General features: G+C 42.7%; 1 protein-coding gene across 3 annotated transcripts in view; it reads right to left on the bottom strand.

Annotated features, from left to right (window-relative positions):
- The window catches only part of vps13b (vacuolar protein sorting 13 homolog B), a 339,339-nt gene that overhangs the window by 208,056 nt on the left and 106,403 nt on the right, over positions 1-24,880 (bottom strand). The window lies entirely within an intron of this gene.

The following is a 24,880-nucleotide window of genomic DNA, read 5'->3' as shown; positions in this document are numbered from 1 at the left end:
CACTGGAATCAATGTAAGGTAATAACCAATGAGCAAAAGTGACTTAGGGGCAAATGTGTGCTCAGACTGAGTGTCAGGTTTTCCTCCACTCCTGCAGAGTTTACACTGCGTCCTAATGACCCGCTCGTGGGTATCACGCCGGCTTGTTGGAGTGCAGCAAGGAGCGCTGTTTGTTTCAACTGCTCTGTTCAAAGTGGTATCACACTAAGCCAAGAATAACATTTTCTTTTGATAAATTTCTATGAAACTCAAGACTTTCTCTGGGTTTTGGTTTACTCTTAAATAATAATCTTTACCAACAATAAGAGGGCCCTGAGGTAATGCATTAGGATCCTATCAATAATGATTCCCATGCCGGCAGGATTAGTGTAGGGTCTTTGGCGTGCCGTGGAATGTCCCAGCATGACGATAGGAGGATGTTTCAGCTCTAGAAGGACTTTCAGCAGTTTAATGGAGCTTTGGACAAGAACCCAGTCTTCTGTTTCAGGCCCCGAGGCAAAGCCGTGTGTGTATATGTGTGTATATGTGTGTATGTGTGTACGTAAGTGTGAATGTGTAAACGTCTGTGTGCATTTCACCTCCGACAAAAGCTTGATCGCTCGTTGCTTTGCCTCACATATAAGTGTCTCTGAAGCATGGACAAAGCACAATTATAAATTCTCCCGCGAAGCACTGCACTTACAGAGACACATGTACACATTTTTGTTACACCAGCTCTCTCTCTCTCTGGCTTGGCAGGAATCACTCCCCTCCTCTATTATTCCCTGTGAACAATGCAAATAAAACAGCTCCAATTTGCTCCACTTTTTTTTACAATGTTCGGTGATTTGTGGCCTGTGAGCTTGTGTGTGTGTGTTTGCTGAAAATGTGCATGATTGAAAGCATGGGCAACCAGAACTGAGTCTGTGTGTCAGTGCTGTAAAATATGTGTGCGTATTGAAGGTGTGAAGTCTGTAGTGACATTATATAGTGTACGTATGCATCGGTGCCGGTGTCTGCTCATTATTCAACTGGTTGCACTTTAATCCTGAGCCACGGTTTATTACGGCTACAAAATACTTTCTCTGGGGAAACTTTTCTCATTGGATCAGGTCAAACTGACTCACAGTTCTTCCTCCGTTGCTTCATCTATCTTTCTGACTTTCTTTACTTTCCATCGCTTCCATTCTCCTCTCGCTTCACTTCTTTCTCTATCCATCTAACTCCTACGAACTGCCTCGTCTCCCTAACAACAGCCTTGCACTTATTCTACATCCACCTCTCTCCCTTTTCCCTCCCCGACAAGGAATCATAACCTCAGCCCTGTGGCTTGAACTCTTCTACCACAATGTGGCTGCTTAATAGGCTTTGGCTGTGGCTGTAGTGCTGGGGCCTGACTTCAAGTGGTTTCATCATAGCCCAGAACAGCATGAGCCGTATAGGACCCAGAAAGTCTCAGATGAGGGCTTTGAGTAGTAGTGAAGATGTAGTGAAGATGTGTTCAATAAACTGACCCTAAATTGTGGTCAGTGGGATCCACTGAGAAAAAAAAAATCCACCCACATTCTGCAGAAGTGAGTCACCGCGCAATAAATCACGTAACTTAGTAGATGGTTTGTTTATTAAACAATTATTACAGAGATTAATGAGCAAATAAAGAAAAGAGTTCAACTTCTTAAAAAAGGGAATAACATGACGTGACATGGAGGAACAAATCCATAATGCAGAGGAAGTATCATATGTATACAGTGCCAAAGCTGGTACAGAAAGAAATCCTGAATACAAACAACAAACTAAAGTAAGTAGCTTCTTAAATAACTAAGTAAGCTGAAGTAATTGGCAACGCACCAGCTGCTGTCTGTCTTCTTGTTGGGGCTGTGTGTTTTGTGTCTGTCTGGCCGTGACCATGTTGATTCCTCACAACAGCACTCAGAAAGCTCTCTCTTTGAGATTAACAGAGCAAACAACCTTTCCTCCAGCTCTCTGCCAGTTTGACAGTGACACAGAAACAAAATATGTGTTGACCTGGCTTCGAAGGCTTTTGAAGACCGAGGCTTTACCATCCACACTGTGTGTTCTTGTTTCATCACTGTGTTGACATAACTGCCAAGAGTGACACCTCCTTTGAAGCATGCAGCACCATGAAACGGCCCTGGCATGCTTCGAGGGCGACCTCAGCGGCAGGTTAACTGTTGTTTTTCTCTGCTCTAACAGGACGGCGTATGGGTAATTACAGAAAGTGATGACAATGATAACAAAGGTGTTTTTCTTACTTCCTAAATGATTCCTCAAGAAAACATCAGAAAACTGCTCAGTGGCCTAGACTCTGAAAATATACACAACCGCAGAATGTACGTGCAGGCATCTGTGAAGACACACTTACCTTGACTCAGCCAGAGTGGACCTATTAATGCCAAAGGTGTTATTTTTTCTTCAGTGGAAACCAGTAGAGTAAAAAGAAGGCATACGGGCTGCTGGTGTTGTTTTACGGCTGTCTGACATCTGCCCTCAGGCTGCACTACAGCATCAGACCAGACAGAGAGAAGGAGGCATCTAACCTGTCTACCAGTTTAGTCGGCCCCCAATAATCTATCTGCCACACATCTTTCTGTCTTTGTATTGTCTTTTTTTATCAGGTTACATGGTTTATACATTGAAATTTTTGAATGCAAAAAAAAAATCTGCTTTTGTTCAGTGACTGCGAGCATGAAATTCAATAAACTGGGAGTGGTTAGGTCAGTGCAAGTTCAAAATCAAGTCCCACAGTGGAGACCAAAGCCCTGATTGGGGTTAGAGAGGGCGCAACCTTTCAACAACAGGGCCGTGACCCCACCGTCAGAGTAACAGACAGGCAAAGAGAGGTGGGAGGTGCTCACCATCCATCCACCCCCCAGATAGACAGAGGAGGGGGGTAGGGGGGGGGGTTGGGGGGAGGGGGAATCATGTCCTAGCCAGCTAATCGCCCCCGCAGAATCACTTCATTGTTGGACGTGAGGCAGTGCTGGGACCCTGCGTCCAGCTTCTCCAACAGAAAATAAATAAATATAGCCCAGCCCGCGTCAGCCAGATGACTTCTGACAGGTTTGGTTAATTTCGAAGCCAAGTAGCAAAACAAAACATTACGCCAGCGTGCGGGGCCTACGCTGCCTTTAATTGCTTTTCCGATGAGCTCATGACTCAAAGGTGTCCTGGAGCGAGCCGCGCAGCCCGACAGGTGTTCTACTGGTGTGTGTGTCGGTGTGTGAGTGTCTGTAAATCTGCCTGTGTGTGTCTGTCTATGTGTGTGTGTGTGTGTGTGTGAGTGAGCTGGATCTGATGACACCACTGAAAAGGGACTCAGCTGTGTGTGGGTGGGTGCAAGGAACAGTGTGTGCAGTATATGTTATGTGTCAGTGTGTGTGTGTGTATGATAGAGTATTTACACGCTTCTTTATATACATTTCTGTTTGCATCCAGTACTCGTGTATGACAGTGAACAGACTCACAATTTACAATGCTATAGACCTCCTCAGACACATACCTCTCTCTCTGACACATATTCAGTGTACTACTGTTCCTACCCCCCCCTTGGCTTGAGCCTGGGGGCAAAGCCGCAACACAGGAGCCCCGGGGCTCAGGAAGGACACAAGCAGGTTTGACTGGAAACAGACGCTGGCCTCATACAGCTCTCTGCATAGGAAGTCAGCATATATGTGTGTCCGTGGATGTATGTGTGTGTTTTTAACTGACTATACTGTGAGTGTATAATATATGCATAAGTGTGTGTATGTACTGTATGTGCGTGTATGTGTGTGTCTTTCAACATAGCCCAACTGTGGTAGCCTGCAGATGACAGTCTAGACCCACCTCATAAAGGTTGACTACAGCTGTGGGTACAGTAATAGTAAAAAAAACAAAAAAAAAACAGCAGGAGGGGAGCTGGAGAGTGATTCAGCCATTTAGGGAGTCAGTAAAATACAAACAGATAAAAGATGGAGTGACAGAAGCAGAGTAACCGCAGAAAAAATAGTTCAATAGTAGACTCACATCCAGAAAGACGGACAGAGACACAGTATTTACACAGATAAAACATATAAAACAGTGGATGATGAGAAACGTATTTTCCTAATCTACATGATAAGGGAGTAGGCCAAGCGTCTGTGTGATTTATGGGGACAAATACAGTCACTCTCCATACTGTAAATGCAAGGAGCTGTGAACCGGATACATCACATACACCCCGGCCTGGATAAGCATGGTTCGCATGCATGTGTCTAAATTAAATTAAATGTATGTCTGAGAGAGAGCTCCATGTACTGCACATCCACTACATCATTCAAAACTGTGTACGTTCACTCACTAAGCACTTTATCAAGAACACTGCACTAATACTGGGTATTTCCTCCCTTTTTTTTTTGCTTTCAAAACAGCCCCGGTTCTTTGTGGCACGGATCCCACAAGATGTTGGAAACATTCCTTTGAGACTCTGCTCCATGTTGACATGATTGCATCACATCATTTCTGCAGATTTCTCAGCTGCACATTCATGTTGCCAATCTCCCACTCTACCACATCCCAAAGGTTTTCTGTTGGACTCAGATCTGGTGACTGACTGGGGAGGCCACTGAAGTTCACTGAACTTATTATCATGTTGACGGAGGCTTTTCCTTTGTGATATGATGCAGAATCATGATGCTGGAAGTAAAGCCGTTAGAAGATGGTTAATTGTGGGGGGATCTAAGCCATTCTCCTCTGATCCTCTTCTGAAAAACAAAGGTGTTTTCATCCGCAGAACATTGGCACGCTGGATGAGCCAAACTCTGAGCACAACTCTGAAGATGATTGTGGGATCATCAGCTTCAGAAACACTCAACCCGGCCGGCTGACGTCAACGATCATGCCACAACAGTCAAAGTCACTAAGATCACATTTTCTTCCCATTTGAAGCTTGACGTGAACAATGAGTGAAGCTCCTGGCCTGTGTTTGCGTGGTTTTATGCATTGCTCTGTTGCTGATTGCATGAAAAAAGCAGGTACACAGATGTTTCCTACAAAAGCGCTTGGTGATTGTGCATGCAAGTAAAGTCTACGTAGTGTACAAATATCAGCATGAATATGTCCGTCCAGACTGCGTGCCTGTCAACATGGATGGTTGCGTATGTAGTGAGCACATGGCTGTACAGTATGTCATCCGCAGAGAGATCCATCCTCATTCCCATCAGGGCTGAAGCTCCTTCTTTTCCATCTGCTGGGTTTGTTGACTCATGGTTGTTAGTTCTGGACTTGACACATTTCCCAGGCTTATGTTCAAATCCAGACAACAACACTGACCATGCTGCAGCTCTGTTGTCTGTACAAGTCTTGGGTGGTGTTTGACTCAACAGTAGCAACACTTCCTCCCTGTGTAGGCCTACTGTATATGTACGGGTGGGCATGTCACTATGCTAATATGCACATGTTGTGTTTGATGATAGATGTCTGATTAGGATGAATTCACAAGCCCTAAGATCTACGTACTTCAGCCTGAGCCAAAACAAAGGTCAATTTCTGACACAAATTAAACAAACGCCTGTGAAGTGTAATAGATGACAACGCAGCTTCTTTGTAATTCAGTCTTTGTAAATTTGGACCCAATCCGACAATAATATCTCCCATTGCATAAAACAGACCACAAACTAAATAGTTGACCATGGGAAAATGGACTTCTGCACATCCCTAGTATGTCTTCTAAATCAGTAGTGAGGCCAGATGAGGGGTCTCAAGCAGCGGAACAGCAGCTCTGTCGAGCTCCAGATGTTGATAAGAAGCTCTATGGCTATACATACTTCCCTTCAAGTTGATTCCTAGGCTTCATAAATCCACATCAACTCGCGTGGTGTTGAAAAGACGACCAGATACTGCACAATTGCTGCATGTGCCCCTGATGAAATCCAAGCTGAAACCCAAGCAGCCCTCAATTTTGGAGTATACCAGCTGTTATCTCTCTCCCTCTCCTCTCCCTCTCTCTCTCCCTACACTGTGTCTCTGATATGCCCACAGAAATACACTCTCTTTTCTTTCCGTCCCACTCGCTTCAAATCACAGCGAAGGAAAATGCTTAAAGTCACGACCAAATGTGACCTGGCCCTTGTCAGCAAGATAGCTAGCCTTCTTAATGAGACGAAACAGACCTGGTCCTGATTGCATTAATGTATCATTACCGTATCCATCATGGGCTACAGTGTACTGTGTGAACTTTAAATGAGCCCCAGTGTAATGTAAGGGGAACAGGAGAGACACTTCTGAGCTCATTAAAATAAACAGACTTCTGCTTCTGCTGCTGCTTTCCCACAGACAGTTTCAGTTTTGCATAGTTACCTTGAAAACTCCTTATCACTGCTATCATTCAGCTGACTCATGGGCTTTCACTACAGTTCAACTTGAGTTCTTTCAGTTTGTCATGAGCAGAGAGGGAGTCAAGCAATTTAATGTCTGTCATTAGCCGGGGCTCCTTCCAAGTAATGCTGTATAAATTACATTTTAACAAAGAGAACGGCTTATTGCATATGGCAAAATTTGAAGTTTACTTGATATTGCATTCACGTTTTTTTATCCTCTCGAGGTTAAAACATCCATAAAGAAGTTACGCTATTAAGAGCTGAGGAAATACTACGTCAAATAAATAATGATGTAGATCCGTCTTCATACAAATAATAACAACTTAAAGAAGAATGGCCCTCCTGCTGTGTTGACCAGTTTACGGTTATTGTGTCTGAACGATGTAGTTCGTTTCACCTAATTGGCATAAGGTTTCAATTTTGTTGTTTTTGTCCATCTGTAGCGGTCCCAGTCAAAAATGGCCGGCCATAGGAAATGAACGGGTAAGACTGCAATTAAGAGCAAATTGTATGAAATTGAGAGTTTAGGGAACGTGTCCAACCGTAAACTGCACCGACTTCACTCCCAAGACCCCTGTAAAAGTGCACACAGACACACACACACACAGACCTCACCCGCCTCTCTGCATTTCTTCCAACGTGGGAGTCACACCTTCTAGACAAAATATTATATAGTTCATGAGTATCCTATCAATTTTCAATTACTTCAGTACCTATCTTGTAGCTCTGGTACGTCAAGTTTGAAACAGTTACAAATGCTCTTGGTTGATCATGACAGAGACAGGATGCATTATTTAAAAAACAGCTGAAAACATGGCTTAGTGATAACCAGCTCTTTGAACATTAGGGGTAGTTCTCTTATATTAGATTATTAAATATAGTAGGCACATTTCCTCTTCTTACACTTTAAAACCAGCACTTTATGACAGATGCACTTTAATGAATCTCAACAGCACTTTACGACACTTATTGTCGGTTAAATGCATTTTAATATTGTATTACTCCTTGCTCCTTCTGACTGAAGCTACTGCTGTGTGATATATTGTATGTGTACCATGTTGTGCTTTGTTTTGTCCTTGTCTAATGTTGTTTTAGTTTTCATGAAAATGCAGAGTCCCGTTACAAATACACAGATAAATGAAAAAAAAAATGAAAAAGATGAACTGACAGTGAAGATGAATTAAAAGAGGAGGTCAGAGATGAAGAGATGCTGAGCCATTCCACCGTCCAGCCAAAGACTGTTCTGGTTTTCATCTCCATCTGAGATGAGGTAGACAGTCAAATGAGAATATTTCATGATGACCCCCAAGCCGGCAGAGTAGTATGGCAAATGCAAGAATGATGACATCAACATTTTATATGTTGTGAGCGTTCTGCCAAAGGAGATGCCTTGCTTGGCCATCGTCAATATGACAAGTTTGGTGCGAAGCAAGCTGAGAGTTTAGGAACGAGTGAGTGGAGAGAGGCATCTATAATTGCAGTCCAGACGTTACAGTGAATAATTGTCTGGTCCCTTACAGAGGTCGCTCTGCCTGGAACATGCAGCCGTGTACTGGTGGAGCTCCAGAAAACAAGCAGGCCAAGAGTCATCCTGAACATGACAGCAGGCCTTCAGAGGCACATCATCACATGTGATAATTTCTTTAATGGCCAAGAGTTGCTATGGAAGAACTGATCGCAGTAATATTTCATCAGACGTAATGTTTCGCATGTTACAGTGACAAGACATAAAATGTCACTTTTATGTGTTCATTATTTGTGGCTTGAATGTTGCTGGTTACTGGAACAAACTGATGCAAAAGAAAGACTGCACGTCAGCCCTTGGTGTTGTTGTTTCTCCTCATCCTCGACATGCCAACCGATGGTGCTTTTATGATGTGATGGGTGCTTCAAGGTTGAATCACATGAGGACATGCAAGAGGAGGCTTTTTCCTGGACAAGGTGAGGGAAGACATGGTGTTTGTTCTCTTTCAAACACTGACACTTTCTGCAAAATACAAATGTTGCAACCTTATTCTAACACAAAGAGAAGAACAAAACCTGTTGTAATTATCAGAAATTTAACAGAACATCAGGTGGTAGTTATGTATCTAATGGATTTTGAACAGTTATAATGGGTCAGTCACTTAAGTCAAGGAACAGAAAGGTATGAAACAAACTCAGCCGAAGGGCTAGAAGCCGTTTGTGTGTAGAAAAGTGTTACACACTGTAACAAGCACATGGGCAGGAAACCTCAGGGGTGCTGCCTGAGCAAAAACACACAGTTTGAAATGCATTGCCTGTCTGGTTGCATGTTACTTTACAGGCATTCTCATGTTGACATTTTGTGTATTTAGGTTTATTGTATTGTATTGATTGTATTAAAAACATACTTATTTCACTCTTTGAAAGCTGGGAGCTTCCATTCTTCTTTGGTTGACTTTGGAAAAGGCCAGCTGTATTTAATGTGGATTCCCAAACAGAGGCTTTGTTTGTTAAACATCAATACATTATTGCATTTAAATGACACAGGTTCAAATTAAACTGTGTTTTATCATGTCAGCATTGTTTTCATCATAAGACAATGTTGACTGTGGCAACTCTTAGGTATGTCATTAATGTTGTTTTATTTCAGATATATTTTATGCTGTATTATATGGAATCCAGCTGAGACAAATAGATTTAATTTGTTCTTTTCGTCTGTCTTACATCACTTGTTGATATTGCTTTCCCCTCCGTGGCTCACAAATTTTTCTGTTGCCTCTTTTATTCAACTAGAAACTGGCCACATGACCATCTCCAGTCGTCTCCTTACTGCAGAGCAAACAGGACGACCGGAGACAAGGTCCTGTCTTCAATTACCATCAGGCCTTTCAACCTCTGTCATTCAGTTTGGCCTTTTGTCAGTTCAGTAGAGACTTCGTAATGGCCCCATGTACAGATCAAAGTCCTCTGGCTGAAATTTGGAGTCACTCACGAAACCGAGGAGAAAGCTGCACGAAGGATTTTGACATTTGCGTGGCAAACATAGATTGCAGTCTCGGCTTTGGTTGCTGGTTCTACAGTACGTACTATATCTTTCTGTCTACCGGTCCAGCTGTCATCCAGTCGCCTGGACTCCATCAAGTAACGTGCCTGTTTGGTCCAAGAGTGAAGCCAAGTTCGTTTTAAAACACTCTTTCAATTCTGGCAACACTTCAGGTGATAAGCAGTCACTGATAAAGCATAATTGCACTGCGCTCCTCAAGAGATCAATAAAGAACTGGGCCAGGATTTAAGTGCATTTTTCCACGGATGTCCAGTTGATTACTTATTTGTATTAGCTTCTGAGTTCTTATGTTATTCCAAGGAAAACAGTGTTGCTGCTGCCAGAGATGGGAAGAAAACACTTTTTCTGTACACCAGAGGATTTCTTCCTGGTATCCCACATATCACCAGATTCTCAAGAATTGAGAATAGTTCTTCAGGGGCTATTGAGTGAATTAGTATCTTCTGTTCAAATAAATTCAATCAAGGTGATTGATTATGGTGGCCTAAAATGATGTTTTTGGAGAGGTAAAAACAGCACATCTGTCCTATTGGATGAGTGTTTTACTCTGCAAGTGCAGATGCTGGCTGTGCAAGTATTATGGTCCACAGGTGCTGACTAGTATATCTCTTGATAAGATGGGAAAATATACCAATTACACCACATACACAAGTCCTCATCTTCAATCATGATCTAAATCTAGGTCATATACTTAGTAGACTATTTGCATCTGTAAGAGAAAAGCATGTGTGTGTGTTTTTGCTCTCTATTAACCTCAGATACAATCAGTGTGTCAGCCTCTCACATTCCCATGAAAGTGATTTTGTATGTTTATATGAAATAAGCTAATATCTCTTAACCCACGCTCTTTTGTGTCTCTCTCTCTCTCAGTTCCAGTCTCTGTGGGTCCCACTCAGTTCCCAGTCCCACTATGCACCTCATCCTCTTGTTGCTGGCCACAGTAGATTGAAGATTACTCCTCTTAAAGACATAGCCTTAAGTGGTTGCACATTTGAACCATTTAGCAATTTAGTCTAATGGTTTCAGGATGAGCTATTTTAGCTGCAACGTGGGGACGAATGGATAGCGGGATGAAGGGGGCTATACAGTATGATGAAACTCTAGCTCTGATTGGCTGGATTTCCTTATCCAGGATTGGGGGTCACTCTGGTGTCAATGCGAGGGATGAGCTCAAACAGAGATAGGATGATTACAAGTTAACAATTAGAAGTTTTCAGATGAAGAAAAAACATTTCAAGACATGTTTGTAGATTTTTATGGCTGTTTTAGATTCATAAAGGTCTTATGTTACAGGTAGGTCAGTGTGTGTGTGTGTGTGTGTGTGTGTGTGTGTGTGTGTGTGTGTGTGTGTGTGTGTGTGTGTGTGTGTGTGTGTGTGTGTGTGTGTCCTAAACCTTCAGAGGAAAAGCTCCTTTGTAACCTTGGCCTGTTATTAGTTTCTGTTGAATGAAGCTTCACTGACAGCAAAATAAAGGCCAAGTGTGTGTCTTGTTGTTAAAGGATGTCACTCCCGTCTGCACACACAGATGATAAGGAAGAAGTGTTTATACCCATCAGAGGTGTATTGAATACAGTCAGACATCACACATACAGACAGACATGTACTTGTGCATGTACACACAAATAAAGAATGCACGGTGGCCACCTGCAACACAGGACGTCCAAACTACTATCAGCTGCCCTACATTAACAAATCACTGCACAAAAGCAGTGATGACTCAGCTACTCTAAACACACTTGAAACGCTCCCTGGGCTGGCTCACTGCAGACGACCAGGACAGATAGGGAGGAGAGCAGAGGAAGAAGATGGCGGGCTGATAGGGAGGAGGACAAGGAGGGAGGTGAAGCGACAAGGAAAGGAAATGATGGGAGAGGTGAGTTACAGTAAAAAAGAGAGAAGGAGCAAAGGCAGGGAGAGATATATTGGTATGACAGGGAAGAACAGAGGAGGGAGAGGGAGGAAGGACGAGTCTTTGAAGGTAAGAAAGCAGCAGCAGCTGCACAGGCTGCACTTATCCTTCAACCTCTAATCTGAGAGTTATCATCAGGACACGGCCTACATCCAGAGGGACAAAAACCTTCTCCTGGTCCAGTTGTTTCTCTCTTGCCATCTACTAGTTCCTAAAATACAAAAAAACAAAAACTCATATGAAGACATAAACATACTATACTGATACAGACAGTAAACACATACTGCCGTCACGCAGGCAGAACGAGAGCTCAGGACTGAACTTATTCTCCAGACTGCTGTTCATCTTGCAACACCTTGGCACCATTCCTCCTCATACATGCAACGCTGAGACGCCACAGACAGCGAGAGCAGCAAAGACCGGCTTGCCAGCAATCCATCTCCTTTCCTTTTGGATGTCTGTTGGCTAATGAAAAAAGTGAAGATGACATACTTGGCCATGGTGACGGGACAAATCCCAAGGTGATCCAAAAAAGCCCAATATGAATGCCTCCATGGAAATCTTAAACTTGATGAAAATGTTTTCTGTCTAGACTCATTTAATTCACAAAGAGAGAAGTTTTTTTTTTTTGTCTCCCTCCACCTTGAGGCTCAGTGGCCGACACCATTTAAACAAATGCAATGTGAGAGCAGGAGACAAGATGGAGGAAAAGCTGCGCCGACCATGTGATGCAGAGTTATGGCTTATCATAATTAACTCTTAATATCATCTACAAAGTCCACGTTCAGAAGGGATTCGGCTCTGAGAGGTGAATAACTCATTGCAGTGACAGCGGCTTGGCAGAGTGTAGCGCTCCAACAGTGGCAGCGACAGCCAGGACTTAGGAAAGGTGATCTAAGATGGGTATACTCCGCTGTTATTAGAAGCTTTACGAACCTGGTGGCTGAACTTTTTTAATTAAGTGCCAGTGGAGACCGGTGGAGGCTAATCTCTGGCTATTAGTGACGGGAACTAGTCCTTTCATCTGCGGGTCTTGTATATGTTGAGAGGGGAAGAGAGAGGTGCTAAGACGGCCTGTGTTTACTGCCTGTTTATCTAAGTAGGCATGTGGGGGGCTGGGGGGGCCACGGCAGGTCAAACCACACACAGCGAGAGGAGTCCCGGACCCCTGGAGGACCACTCAAAGTGATGAGATTTTACAACTACTGTTGCTGCTGCTGCACACACACACATACACACACAGGCTGGTGCACACACACAAAACCATGATTCAGAGTGATGAGAGTTTGTTACTACTGTGTTAGGACTAAGTGCCCCTGGGGTAGGAAGGCAAGTTGAGGGTTCCTGTGGAACTTAAGGCCCCCAAGGCAAACACGGCTTTGAGATGGCCGAGCCTGTATACACAAGGTTGTAACTTTAAATCTGCTGTATTTACATTACACATTGGAACCGGAGTACACACATGATCTCCAGTTAATAACACATTAACGGCAAAGGGGCCTGACAACTTTGCAGTATATATTATATATGTGTGTGTAGTATTATATACTGTATACATCACTATATACATTACAGGCATGAGAGAATATTCCCTCGTAGCAGATGGTCAGACTGCCACCACCTATGTGTTCCTGCCCACCAACAGACCAACCAGCAAATCAAAGGCAAGCAGCCTTGGTTTGTTTTCTCATGGCACAGGGCCTGAGTGAAAAAAAAACAGCTAAATAAAATAAACCTTTAATTTGAGTGAAATTGGAGGCAACAAGCGCTGCTGTAGAAAAGACTGTGAAGTGTGATTTCTTGCGGTTTGGGTTAATCCTGATTGAGGAGCCCCTGAGTTGAAATGTCAGCAATATGAGACTAAAACAAAAATAATTACACCCAGGGTTAATGAACACAACTGCCTGAGGCGCAGGGAACTACACAGGAAAGGGAGGGGGCGAGGGAACGAGGGAGAGAGGGGAGAGAGAGGTAGGGGTGGTGGTGGTGGGGGGTTAAAGGAAAGAGAAAGAGCGTACTCTATAGAACAAGTCTAAGAGGTAATTTGCCCCCATTTCTCAAATAGAAAGGGTCAAAATCATAGACCCATATTTGTCTTCATGCAAGCTGCTAAACCACTAAGGTAGAACAATAAATTGTAAGTGAGTAGGCTGGCACTCCGATACAGAGCCATCCATCTGGGCCTTGTGCTACGTCCTGAGTACTATTCCCCCTCAAGGTTAATGACTTCTGTGGCTAAAGGATGAAACAGATGGCGATGCCTTTTTGCCTCCTTTTTTAACTCGTGCCATGCCCTTCAAGTTTAGACCATCTCTTTCCAGCCCTGCTTTCATCTCTGCTGTTATGTCTACACACACTATCTCAGCTGTGTAGGGAGCTGCCCATTACAATGAGTCCGTTCACTGGTGCTAGGAGGCACCTGCACCCTGCACGGCTGCATAAACACACACACACACACACTCATACTGTGTATGTGTGCAACAGGAAAAGAGTTGGTATGTGAGAGTCTGTGCATACGTATATTACTTATCATGATTCTTATTCATTATTACTTACATATAATGTTTCTATTTGCTGCTGCTTGTGACATTTTAAATTTCACTTTGGGGATTAATAAAGTATTCTATCTATGCATCTACTGTATGTATCTATGTATCTATCTATCTATGTATCTATGTATCTATGTATGTATGTATGTATGTATGTATGTATGTATGTATGTATGTATGTATGTATGTATGTATGTATGTATGTATGTATGTATGTATCCATCTATCTATCTATCTATCTATCTATCTATCTATCTATCTATCTATCTATCTATCTATCTATCTATCTATCTATCTATCTATGTATCTATGTATCTATGTATCTATCTATCTATCTGGACACAGATCTCAACATCCCTAACCTTTTACTTGAAGTTAAAAGAGAGGGTTTTTTCGGGCCATTCAGTTTTGTACAGTGAGTGAGCATCGTTTGTGATTTCTTTTACTTTTGTAGCTCTGTTACAAATCATTGAACCTTGTTAAAAGATATGTGGTAACAATGGTTCAGCTCCATGTACAGTACGAGTGTGTTGAGACGTTGTGGTTCACAAGCCTGAAACCACTTTCTTATACTGTAAGAAAAGTGTGAAGTGCCTCTCCCCATTCATATTATCTGAATCACAATTTCTACAGAAATGGAGCTGAAGTGAATAGTTACTGTAGGAAGTTCTTAAATTGCATTTTTGTGCACGTCTAGCGTGTATCCAGTAAAGTTTGTGTTGTGTTGTGTGCGTGTGCGTCAGGACACTTCTCCTCAGTATGTCTCTCCCTCTGTGCTCTTAAAGCCGCCTGCCCGGTGCACAGCTGCTGGATGGGGGACGCGTCCAGGCAGAGAGTCCCACAGAAACAACAACAACCCACATCAAAGGGGAAACATTGGCGGAACATGATTATCAACCTTTATCCTATGAGTCTACGAGTCCTCCCTCCGCCCAAGCATCACTCACTGGTATGGGGAGGGAAGAGGGAAGATGAGGATGATTTTGTAAATACAAGCTGACCACAAACTGATCCCTTACTCATGTCTTCCTTTTGTTTTTCTTTCTTTCTTTTTTTTTGACTGTTTCCCCTGTTTCAGTTTAACTGTACACTCAGAGCTACGGACTGCAAGTCCTCACACAAACAAAGAGACACCAGTGGAGGCAGCCACTCCATCCCATTCATGCACTTTTTTGCGTCAGGTCTTCCAAGTCACATCACACTTTCTGATCCATTACTCACACATTGAGCCCCAATACCTCAACCAACTAATGAATAAGTGTCAAAAACAGTGTTGTGGTCACATTTCCAGGGTGTACACCACCTCCCACACAGGACAATTATTATTCCGTAATGATCTTTATACCAGAAGTTATTCTAATGCCAGCATAGATGATCTACTGTGATTATGTCATTTTTTATTTTTTTATGTTGCAATGTATCAAAGCAAAAGCATTAATATTAAATTAGACAATCTTTGCAGTCCTGTTCAGCGTCCATTGGCAACTTCAGCCTCTCTGGAAACCAGAGGAAACCATGATCTGAGTGTTGACATTGTCTAAACTCTCACTGCAAGTAAATGGGCTGATAGGATCTCGGCGGTGATATGCTTTCGGTTATCCAGGCCCTGGGCTGGGTGCAACCAGTCATCTATTTCAGGTCCAGAGGAGCTGACTAATAAAGACTAGACAACAGGCTAAAATGAACTGATCTCTCAATCCAAGCCCCGGGGATGATCAACAAGGGTCCTCGGAGCATTACCTAACTTCACAGGATTGTGTTCGAGCTCGTGTTTTGGTTGTTGCGAGGTCGGGACCCTGAGACGATGTTGGATCAGAGGGGAGATAGTGTTGCAAAATAGTGAGTTCTGCCGCAGCAAAGTATCCAAGACATGGACCTGACCCACATGATGTCATCTACCTGGCTTTAAGCTTCATGACAAGAACAACAAAGAACATGCACTCACACACACACACACACAATCATAATCTGTGCACGCATTACAAAATATGTAACACTTGTTGTTGCCATACAGACCTTCACACCCTGTATAAAAGCCATTATGCGTAATGTGCAGGGATATACGTATAAAACCACACAAACACATATTAATAAAAAAAACAAGTACAACTGATTTGCAGTTTTGTTTCTTCATAAAACCTGACAGAAACATGCTGCATCTACTGCATGGATCTTGTGCAGCAACTAAACTTATACTTAAACTTACAAATAACACACACAGACGTTACGTATAGCCTTGCACACACCACACACCACACACACGCCAGATTGTAGTGGAATAAAAGTGTGTAGTCAGTGCCGCGGATAATGGGCCTGACGTCAGGCGGACCTATAAACCCTGCTCAGGTGTGGGTTTATTTTTCTTGGACGTATCAGACAAGTCATGAAATAGGAATCTCACCGACAGACTCACAGCTAAACAATAAATTGCTATTCACACTTTCAAAAAACGTTAAGTAGAACTGCTGTTCAAATAAACCCTGGCATGTCCACCATGCGGCGGCGCACAGGCCGTCGTGTCATCTGACACATCTCCGCCGGTGTTACGCCCGCCGCTCGGACCTTCAAACAGTGTAATGTTGGGGTGCGACTGTACCGAGGGGTTCACCACCCCAGTGCAGCGATGCAGGACTGCTGCTGCTGCTGCTGCTGCTGCCGCTGCTGCTGCTGCCGGGCCACAGAGCATCTGGACAGAGGACGAGAAGTGCTCAGTCATTGTGAATAAAAACAAATTGAAAACGAAGACACATTAAAATGTTTTACTCACTCGCTGAGTCATAACCAGCGCTCATTATGAGGGTAGGAGTCTGCATTACAGAACTGATTACTCTATGCGCCGCTGGGTAAAATGAACTAAACATTTTTAAAAATGCTTCATTACAGCATATTACATACACCCATTTATAATGCAAGGTCTGGCACTGGCATCACGGCCTTGGGTGGACATACGGTATACTGTTACTTGAAAACAGTATATGTAACCATAATTTGTGTGTGTGTGTGTGTGTGTGTGTGAAAATATGAGCGAAAAATAAAATATTATTTGTCGCCTTGACTATGAAGACAGAAAACATGACTCTTAAAACATCTGGATAATGACCCGGTGAATGTCACCACTGTTGCTTCATGAACTTTTTACCATTAACTCTAAAATTGTGAACCTTGTAGAGCTTTTTTCTTCTCCTTCTTCCTTTGAGAATCTGTCAAATCTAAACTTCTATCATTTGCGTCAGAGGACTGTCAAATCCTCGCAGCGCTTCACAGCGTAAACTGTAAGAGTCAGCTGGATCTCCAGGGCTACTGTTAACTTCTGGCCTTTTCACATTCAGGATTCACTGACGGGCTGTCCTCGGGTCCCGACCTCTCTCTGGCCCTCTCATCACAACCCACCATAAAGTTAAGGGAGTGTGGACATAATCCGTGAAACTACTGGCTCACCTTACTGTGACCTGCCTCAAATGCTTCACCATGTCTGATTACATCTATTGCCGTCAACCACAACGGACCTCCCAGTAAAGAGACTCGGAGCACATGATATCTCTGAACAATCTGCTGTAGTCGGGGGTTCATCCTACACACAATACCGTTCAACAGCACCATTATGGAAAACAAACAGAGACTCGTGCAGATCCAACATTACAAAGCAGCCTAAACAAGATTTCTCTGCAAGGTGGCTGACCTCACTCTATAGGAGTCGAGGGTCCAATCATTTGGGAGGGCCGATGCATGGAGCCACTGCTCCTTCGTGATGATTAGACACATGAGGCTGTAACAAGGCAAGGAGGAATTACATGCAGCACCTTGGTGAAGAGCTTCAGGACCCAATGAGACGATTTGATATCTTTGATATGAGGTAAGACAATAGATCAGTGGAGTAGAGAGTGTATTTAAACTACAAACCACGACATTACTTCATTACATAAAACTGAATTATATGTCTTATGTCTTAAGGGACAAGTCTCAGAGATAAATAAGAGCAACAAAGTGTCACAGAATTTACCTGATATTAAAAAACATCACTGTTTAAATGAGGTCACGACTGAGAAAACACTGTGGAATCCACCAGTCACGACTTTCCAGTCACGTCTGGTTCAGATCTTATAAAATACTGCTGTAAATTTACTTTGAACTCTGTCCTGTGATCTAAGGTTGTGATAATTTCAGTGTGTTCACATAAGAGCAAGAGCTTTGAAAAATAAAATCATCCTGAAGACGCACGCTATCACAAAAATCATCTCTGACCAACAAAAGACTGCACGTGATGAAAGAGACACACTGTTGAAATATTTTCACTTAATGTGGTTATAGTGACAAAATTTATTGGAAGAAGAGAGACATCTCCTCATCTTCAATCTCCCGTGTCCAACGCCAATTTAATTAAGTAACATTACACAAAAGTGAGCCAGTGTTTGCAAAGGAGAAAATTTATAGAACAAAAGTCACAGTTCAAAAAATAAAAAAATAAAATAAAAAACACAGCCTAATTTTTCCTCAGTCCAATATCCAGGAGACACGCTGGAGACACACTGGAGATCTGAATCAGAGTCCATAAAGTTACACCTGAACTTTAGAGAGCTCAGCTGTCAGCGGCCGAAAGCCTCGCCCACGGTCACACTATTCAACTCTCTTTCCAGAAACATATTTTTCAGTATGATACTATGACATCATCATATGAGATATTTAATAAAGCTTGGCTTTTGGTAAGCCACTCACAAAAGTAAAATACAAGAGAGTAGAGAGAGTATAAAGAAAAAGAATTAGGCCTTTTGAGGATTAACAGCTTTTTCTCTTGAACTTTCTCTGAGAACAACGTGTTGCATTTTTTTTTTTTTTTCTTGGAAATCTAAACAGTTTGAGTCAAGTGAATAAGGCACAAAGAAGTAAACTGGACATGGTAAAGGCCATTTAGGTGAACTGAATATCACTGAATATTTTATATTTTATAAGCAAACAATTCCTACTGATGCCCAAACTTTTGTTGATGATGCACAACCCGTCTGTCTGCACAAGTGTGTTACTACACACAGAAGAAGAAATAGGAAAAAGATCAGAGCAGCAGAGTGTGCAGAGCAGGTTTGGGACGAACTGAGCCGAAGGTTAAAGCAAAGCAACCGGCACGTGCAACACACTGGTGGGACATCCTGCATCAGTGTTGGGACGAGCTCTCCAAACAATAATTAAACTTTGTGAATTTCAGTAACAACTAGAAAAGTGGAGACGCCTCTGAAGCTTTTAACTATATCAGCCACTCTCTTTTTCTCTGTCAGCCTATCTATCTCCATCATTCCCTCTTTCTTTCCAGCTTGTCAGAAATGCACACACACACACACACACATCTGTGCCCCCCCTCCCTCACCAACACCACCACCACCAGAGCTGAGGTTTATTTGACTAGAAAATTACCCTCCTCATGTTTAACATATCTCCAATATTGTCATCACCAAATATTTATTTGTAGAGGAGCGGACCTCTGAACGGCCACATTCCTTCTACTTTCCAGCATTTACACAACTCTCTGCACAAGCAGCCACGTGCACACTCACACACACCCACACACATATGAAGTCAAGACACGATGGATTTATAAGTATTTCACACAATCATTTGCATATTTATAAAGAGCCTGTGTGTACTAGGTGAATTTTTTTTATCTTTCATTATTTCCTGACAAAAAAAAATCTGAGTCCTCTCTCCTTGTGTAAACTACTGCAGAGCTCCCTACAGATTAGGACGATGTCAGTTTTACTTGTTCAAAGGAAAACACTTATACGATAAAGTGGCGCAAAGCCAGTGAGACATAACTCACAGTTTATGTCATATGTCAGAGAACGATCACCATTACTTTGATTAATTTATTTCAGAAACAGTGATCTGATTATGTATCAGATCACTCACACAGACTTGTACATGTCGTCCGATCTTGGCAACCAGATTGCTTCAAGATCCCAAGATAATTAACTTGATATAGTCATTTTGCCCATTGTGGTTTACCATTAGTGTGTGTGTGTGTGTGGGTGGAGGGTGGTGGTGGGGGGTGGGGGTGTGTTGCTCAACCCTAGGAGCAGCATACCACAAGGGGGCAGTGATGTAACAAGGACTTGGAAATGGTCAGAGTGGCTTACTCATTAAAAAACTTATAGAGGAGTGAGAATGGAGCAGGGAATATGGAGGTGGAGGTCGAAGGATGAAGGATGTGGGAGTAAAAGGTAGAAGAGGAAGAGGGGATAGATAGAGAAAAGATAAGGAAAGAGTATCCAAGAGAGTTTATTAAGTATCTAAGATTGGAGGAAGCGATAGAGTAAGGAGGAAGAGTTAAGGGACACAAGAGGGGGGAAAGAGGGATAAGAGAAAATGTTTAGGAGAAGAAAGAGCAGGAAATAACAGGATAGATTAAGACCACGAAACCAAGACCACCCAACAGACTCTCACCTGTAAACTAACAAAAGTTAAACATTTATCTCACTCATATTTCAAATCACCTGACAAATAAAGATTCTCTGACCTTTTCACATTTTTAAATATATCGCTGCGCTGCAAACCAAACCAAACCAAACTAAACCAAACAATCAAGTCTTCATTTAGATACTGCACTAAAAATATCCGAGCCTGTGAGCCAGTTATGGTAGCACACAGAAACATACACACACACACAAACACACAACTCAACTCCCAGAGAGCCGTCCCAGTAAAACCACAGGTCCCAGAGGGAGGCGCCCCGGTGTCTTTGTAGTGACCAGTTCCTTAAACAAGCTCGTAGATGATACAGTCACAGTCACAGCAGAAGCAGCAGCTGGGTCATGATGAACACACTGGGTTAACAGACTCCATTGCTTTTATATACAGCACCACAAGTTAGTGCGACCTTGTGAATAGCGCACAGTGCTGCTCACCACCACCCATGATGCTCTGAGGCCTGTCACTTATATTGTGTATAGTGTTGTTGTTGCCCTCCTACCTCTTCATCTCTACAATCTTCACGGTCTGGCCAGCTACAACCTTTTTGAACAGGCAACAATTAGACAGGCAAATGCCATTTTAACAGATGTGTTGTAGAGTGAATTATCCTCTTTTGAAGTCTGGGAAGAGATATAGGCTTCCCTTGTGCAGGCACAATCGATACAAACCTGTATCAACCAAACTTCTCAACAGTATGAAATGAATTTGATATTTCTGGATATGTATATTCATATATGAACATATGTGTATATGGAAATGAAGGTATACGTATGACTCAGTCTATGGATACATGTGAGTGAATGGATTAATGTATGTTATGAGGTTATGTGTATAGGCTATATGTATGGTTCCCAGTTAGTGTATGTATGCATTTGAGTGCTGGTGTGAGTGGATATCTACATCAGTAGTATGAGTGGGGTTATCCAGTGTTGGTCTGTCAGTCCCGTAACCTGATGTATGTTTGTACTGTATGTTGTTTTTATATGTTTTGCAACTCGTTCCCTGTCTTTGAGCCAAATTTCTCCCCGGTGGAGACCAATAAAGTAACCTTAACCTTAACCTTAACCTTACAGCTACAGTAAATCTGAATATTTCTGAGAGTCACTCATGGAAAAATTGCTAAATGAGGAAACTTACAATCATATTTCATATTTCACAACAAAGATATCCCTGTTACACTCTGTTTACTGCCCGTATGTTTCTGTTCTAGCAGTCTGCCCTGGTTCATTCTATCTCTGCCACACACACACACACACACACACACATTCATGCTGTCCAATTCCCACTTTCTACCGTATGTGTGTGATATTTTGCCAACCCAGATGTTTTCGAGCCTTGGCCTGTTTCGCCTGCCTTGATGCCCCATACTGAACTCCCCCAATGCTTAACATTTCTCTTTGGCTCATACGTTCTCTCTCTCTTTCTCTTTCTGCCTGCCTCCTCTCTTAAAGGGCAAACCGCAAAGATGAGGAGCCCAGTGACCAGTGCAACACATGTGGTGGAGGCACAGACACACAACTCATAAAGCCTAGTAATATTGCTGTAGTACTTGCTACCAAACCGCAGCCAATTCCAACCAATTCCACTCAGCATGCACTCACCACACCCAGTGCTGTGTCATCCTGACAAAGCGTGGGCTATAAACAAATCAGTGTAGGACAATCACACAAAACACACAGAGGAATCTCAGAGCACTCCTAAATCCAAAAAAGCTGTCTTTGAAGTCTGTGAAAGTCAAAATAACACAACACTGTACAATGATTGTAACATGAAAATGTCTCACTTAGTGTGCAGACTCTCACATATGCAGAATGATTCATAATATACTGTAAGCACTTCAAAGGCATGCAGTAATTTCTGGGTGTTTTAAATATTTGGTTATACATGAGAGCACTTTATAGTATAGAAGCAGGAGAGGTTGAGTCAGTGTGAAGCTGTCATCCAGCCAATGGAGTGAGACTGTCTAATCAGTGTCTGTCTGACGACCGTCTCCAGTGTCCTGCTGCTCCGTGCTGTTCTGCCCCTCCCCTGGCACGGATGACCCCACGTTCACATCAGGACTTTAGGGCAGGGGTTCAACAACAAAAAGAAGCCCCTATCCATCCACATCCCTGATAGCACGGTAGCTCTGTGTCACGCTGCTCTACGCCCACAGCTTCACCCTAACCACCTACTGTGTGGGCACCATGGCTGAGGGGATCTGTTAGATGTCGTGATACGGCAACTTCCTTCTAGCAAAGTCTGCTCATATCAGATCCCCGGATTACGCTAGATAACACCGGATTAAGGCAGACAGGGGAAAGAAATCGAGGTAAACTTTAAAAAATAATAATATTAAAGTACAGAAATGGCCGTTTGTCCTGTTTGTCGCGCCGAGTTGTCACGAGTTGCCGCACGAGTTTACCCGAGTAAGGGAAACGAATTTGATTGGTCGTTATCGAGCGGGCTATTCAAAGCTTGGGGCGAGCTCTCTGTGTGTGTGTGTTGTCTCAGACGTTTGATTGACGGATAACGGATCCAATATCAGTAGCTGATGAATCGTGAGCAGGCTAATCCTGGGCCTGCATTATCCAATGCGGAAAAAAAATACCACACTTTCATCCTGGATTTAATCAAAAATAGAATTTTGCACAAAGTTTGGCCTACATCGTCTAATAGATGAGTTATTACACACATTTTATGACCCAGAGTGGGCTCAAATTCAATTTTCTTTTCTCTACAGCTTTAAAGTCTAAAAAAACAGATAATTAATCGCTACCACTACCCAGATCACCTCTCTCTCTCTCTCCCTCTAGTACAGGGGTGCATATCTCGGGCCTTCGGGGCTCGGTGACCACAGAGGAAGCTTCTGTGAAGGTTTCTGATAGCGGAGGAGGATTGACGGCTGATAAGAGAGGTGTGAACAGCAGTGTGAGCTTGTCACTGCAGGGGGCTGGAATGACAGACCACTCAAGGTGAGGGGGTTACAAGGGTAGAGAGGAGAAGACTAAACAGAGCTGGGCAGTGTCAGACTGACCTTTCTTGGCCAATGAACTGTAATTTGTATCAATATAATGATTCTGCCCCCACCTTTAACTTGGAATGAAAACACTGTACTTTAATAAACACTAGAGTTTCTTGTCCTCCTTCTCAACTATAACTGCTACATTATGTTATAATATGAAGATGTTGCTAATTTCCAGAGGCAGCTGTGATAAGTAATGAAGGATGGACAGTATAGAGGAGTGGATTGTGGGTATCAGCTGCAGGCTGCTTAAATTCTGAGATGATGTAGAGCTTTATTTTGTGCTTGTTACATATTTACACAAACGCCTGGTTGTTAATTAAACTGGTGGCTTATTCGGTAGCATGCTTGCACTTCCTGGAGAATCCTCGGCAAAAAACTGACATGACAGTTAAACAGGAGCATTAAAGAAAGGCTCTAACGCGTTCACCCCATCAAGTTAAAAAAAATAAAATAAAATGAACGTGGGCTATAAAAACAACTTTCACCTTGAGAGTTTTAATGGTGTTCAAGTCAGGTGACTGTGAGAGCTGCTTTAAAAAGTTTTGTTTTACACTTTTTTGCAGTTCATGGTGAATTTCGAGGTGTGCTTTGGATCTCCCTGTTGTACAGTAGAAACCTCGCCTCTTTCCAGTTTCACTTTCATGACAGATTGCATTACATTTGCGTCCGGGATTTGCTGATACAAGTGGAATCAATTCTTCCCTCTCCGTGTGCAATGTTTCCTGTGCCATTGGCTGCCACACAACCCCAAACAGAATATTTCCACCCTCCATGCTGAACTGCTGGCAAGGTGCTCTTTTCATCAAATGCAACTTCTTTATTCTCTTTCTTCATATGTCCACAGCTGATCACTTGTGTGTTTTTTATGATGAGGTAACAGGTAAGGTTTTCTTCTGATATCGCCTCCAAGTGAAACCTGTTTACCCATGTGCAACAAACGCTGCAGAGTAAACAGTGTGCCAACACTCTTGTGTTACAGCCAAACCCTCCTGCAGCTCCTTTACAATCATATGGGGCTTTGCATTCCCCTTCTGCCCAGCAGATGTGCAGTTTCATCTGAAATATTCCCCGGTCTCCCAGATCTTGTCTTGACTCCCACAGTCACTCATTTCTTGACAATACTGTTGTGTTGTGTTGCACGAGTTCTAACAAGTTAATGAAGTTCTGAATGTTTTACAAGTGGGAAAGACCAACACGACTGCTGTTCAGCTCAGTTACAGTACAGTTTAATATCATGAAATGAAAAGTAACAGTGCATTATTCCCCTTCAACTGCTCGGGAACAGAAGAAGGAAATTAGCTCATAGCTTAACCATGATCAATCTTTTTTCACTTAATATTCTTTTCAACCCGGTCCCGGATATATTCCACAAATAAACGTATTAAAATTAGAAGAAAAGGTTTATTATCAGTGTTTGCTTGCTACAGGAACTGTGTTGACCTCCATAAATGGGTCTTAGTTCACAGTATAAGAACAATTGTGGGGAACTTTGCAGCACTTCATGCAACTCTACAGTTCTAGCGAGTCATAAATCCACCATGTGACTTGGTGATAAGGTCCCTATGCAGAGTCCCCCCTGTCTGCGTCTTATCACA

The sequence above is a fragment of the Trachurus trachurus genome (assembly GCF_905171665.1).
Source record: "Trachurus trachurus genome assembly, chromosome: 16".
NCBI classification, from domain to species: Eukaryota; Metazoa; Chordata; class Actinopteri; order Carangiformes; family Carangidae; genus Trachurus; species Trachurus trachurus.
The sequence above is the reverse complement of the archived record's forward strand: the minus strand, read 5'-3'. Positions and strand labels throughout refer to the sequence as shown.